Genomic DNA, 3,426 nt, shown 5'->3' with positions numbered 1-3,426 from the left:
CGCGTGTGTGTGTGTGTGTGTGTGTGTGTGTGTGTGTGTGTGTGTAGAAAGGCCACGCTGCCATCATTCCGGACAGAGCACATTATGGATGCCCGGGAATCGGTAGACTAGTTGGCGAGAAGTGAGACCATCCCCACCCATTTCTTTTCTCTGTAAAAGGTGAGGCAGGACATCGGCTGGGATCTATCAACTTTGGAGAGTAGTACATGCATAGTTTCACCCTCTCAGCTGTGAATGCTGGGGTCGGGGCGCGGCTGTGTTTACATGAAGTGAAATGTTTTCAGAGGCTCCGTCCTCCAGCCCCACACCCTTCCTGGGCCTTAGGGGAGGGTAAGAGGGCTTCCTCCACACATGGCAAGGGACCCGCCCGCTCTAGGGGACAGTGACAACAGGGCCACATTCCAGGAATACAGGTAGAGAAGCGTTTCACTTCTGAATCAGGATGGGGGACAAGACCTTCCAAAAGGGGAAGGAAGAAGAGGGACCTCAAAAACCAACTCCGCACATACTCATTAGGGACTTACCACAGCATGTCGCTGTTCCATCTATGGTGGCAACATGGTAGTAGACTTTGCAATCAATGTAGTGGGATCAAGTTCAGCATCTTAAGAATGAAAGAGAATGGAAGAGCTTAAAAAAAAAAAAAAGAACATTTGACCATGGAGTTCATAGATACACACATACGTGTGTGCGCTGTCATGAGAGAGGGTATGGTCACACTGTCAGTCGTTGAAGACATACTGCTGGGGGTTGCAAACATTCAGAGCAGTCGTCCCCAAGTTTTGGAAAGACAATGTCCCCTACAGTGCTAGGCTGTGGGTCGACTCCACTGTAGTGCCCTCTGAAACATGCCGCGTCTTCCCACCCCCAGAAACCTTATCCACAAAACGCATGTCGTTTTCTGCCATGAAATGCGTAGTGCATTAGTCTGGTCTCCTCACATTATAAATGCTGCCATTTTCAGTTTTTAAATCCCTCTGTATTTTCTCTGGAATTCATTTTATGATTCGCAAATGCTGCTAGAAATATCATATACCCTGGCTTTCTGTTTCTAAATCCCTTCTTCCTGCAGATACCAGCTAATGAAGTCAGCGCATGCAAGCTGTGATGAGTTGAAGGGAGCAGCAGAGACCGCACTGCTTCACGCTCTCTCTAGGAAATCACAGGCTACTTTGCTTTGTCATTTCAATATTTTTTTCATCTCCACTGGCTTTCACACTGCATAGAAATACCCCTTGGGTTAGTACGAAGTGAAGTAGACATATTCAGAAGCCACATTTAGAAAAAAAATAAAAAATAGAACAAAGTGCATATGTCTTTCAAAGGCTTTTTGCTGTTCTAAATATTTCATCAGAGAAGTGATTGCAGTGTAACCATAACTCCTTCCTTTTTGCAAAGTGATCATATTTTCCAGGGAACTATTACCTTTCTTTACACTTACACTCTCACATTTTCCATAAGAAACACTCTAGAAGTCTAAATTGAAATCCCACATATGATTTGCATTAATTGTATCTGCATTTCATGTCCTCCTTTTTGAAACAGAAAGTGCAGTTGCCATGGGGCTATAACCTATTGATGCAACGCTCCATCCGTGTTACCCCATTTAGATTTTTTGAAGGGCTCTGATCATATTTATTGATTTTAAAACTATCAGAAAATACGATGCAGGTTTAATTTTTATCCACAGCAGAAGCAGGGAACGCCAGCCATGTGCCCGTACCCACCCCAGCAGGGTACCCCCGGGGCACCGAGGCAGCTGTGCACAGCGTTTTGTTTGAAACCCTGAGTAAATGTCAGTGAGCTGGGCAATTTTTCCAGGCCCATGGCAGACACCTATTACTTTAGTCACAGCTGCCTTTGAAACAACGTTATTCTTAAAAATCATGGAAACCTCCAGGGCAGCGAGTCTTGCTCTGGAGATCTGGAAGAATGTTCTGAGTCAAAGGGAAGGGAGCAGCAAGGGTTAAAGAAACGCTGACTCGACAACTGATGCTATTGTGGGGGCAGAGGGAGGGGCTCCCTTCAGAAAACCAGTTTGTTCCCACAGCTTCAGGCATCGGGGCTGGCACGGCAGCCCCGGGCTCTCCGAAGGCCTCGCTTCCTCCTGGACTCCGCTGGAAGCCCTCTGTCCCCCAGGGGACAGGCAGTGCCTTCCCACAGACCCCACCTCCCAGCCAACCAGCAGCCGAGGAGGTGTGATGTCCCCAGTCCACTCCTACTGTCATGAAGTCCCTTTTCTCCTTTGCTGAAATCCATGAGACCAACACATGTGGATACAGTTCTCATCACCCTCATTCCACACAGCCATTCAGGCTTCGCCTCCGGCCGTCGAGGTGGAAGACATGGGCACCTGTGCAAAGTAACCACCCAACTCACGTGACCGTGGCTCCCTGAAGCTCTCCGCCCCAGTGGCTCCCAGACTCAGGACACCACGGCACCCATTGACCATGGCCCATAATTTGGTCCCCACCCCGAAGCCCGAAGCCCAGTGTTGTGCTCTGGTGACAAGCTCTGCACCCCCAGCGTGCTCACCTCCGACTCCACAGTGTCTGCTCTCGTGCCTATCGGCCTGTGGCACTTCCGTTTATAACTCCCCNAAGAAAGAAAGAAAGAAAGAAAGAAAGAAAGAAAGAAAGAAAGAAAGAAAGAAAGAAAGAAAGAAAGAAAGGAAACCAAAGAAAGAAGGTCTAAGGCACAAGAGCATTTATGAGATTTTAAAACATGTAAATCTAAAACATTGCCACATTCACTCAATTAAGTGAATGACCTTATAGATCATACACTGTTCTAGAAGCTGGAGAGTATTAGAGAGCAGACAAGAAAGCATCCTTGTCCAAGCAGAGTGTAGATTTGGGTGGGTGGAGACTGACAATAAACTAGCTGAATCAGATTATGATAGAAAGGCTACAGGCAACAGTAGAGCAGGGAAGGGCTCAGCAAGTAAAGGGGATTAATAAGAAGCAACCAGAGGGATCAGGGAAATCAGAGGGTTGTGAGGAGGGTGTGAGCAGCTATGCCAAATGCTGCTGAGTGTTAACAGGGGGAGACCAAACGAGGGACATCAGAGAGTGTGACATGATGTATTTTAACCGTCAGGAGCATGCTCATTGGAGCTGTGGGGACCAATGGACCCCAGGAGTGGACTAAGGCTACCGAGGCTAAGTGGATACAGCAGATGCCTGCAAGCCTTCACGAAGCTTTGTGTGTAGGGAGCTAAGAAGCAAGGTGACAGCTGGAGAGGGGCCTGCATTCAAGGGTGAGGCGTGTCAATTAGCTTTAAGGCGGGGCGTTGCAGGATGTCTGTAGGCTGAAAGTGAAGAGAGAAATCAATGATGCAGGGGAAGGGAACATAATCACCGTGCAAAATATTCACAAAGGGGGCGGGGCTAGAGTCCTAAGGCAGGAGTTGGCGCGCGCGCGCGC

The 3,426-nt window shown here is 48.1% G+C and overlaps 1 long non-coding RNA gene across 1 annotated transcript in view; it reads right to left on the bottom strand.

The window, feature by feature from the left end:
- The window catches only part of LOC109388348 (uncharacterized), a 63,751-nt gene that overhangs the window by 13,576 nt on the left and 46,749 nt on the right, over positions 1-3,426 (bottom strand). The window contains exon 2 of the long non-coding RNA XR_002125191.1: positions 525-604. This is a non-coding gene — a long non-coding RNA (uncharacterized LOC109388348). The remainder of the gene's footprint in view (positions 1-524; positions 605-3,426) is intronic.

The sequence above is a fragment of the Hipposideros armiger genome, unplaced genomic scaffold (genome assembly GCF_001890085.2).
Source record: "Hipposideros armiger isolate ML-2016 unplaced genomic scaffold, ASM189008v1 scaffold_191, whole genome shotgun sequence".
Lineage (NCBI taxonomy): Eukaryota > Metazoa > Chordata > Mammalia > Chiroptera > Hipposideridae > Hipposideros > Hipposideros armiger.
Note: the sequence above shows the minus strand (reverse complement) of the source record. Positions and strands in the feature narration are given on the sequence as shown.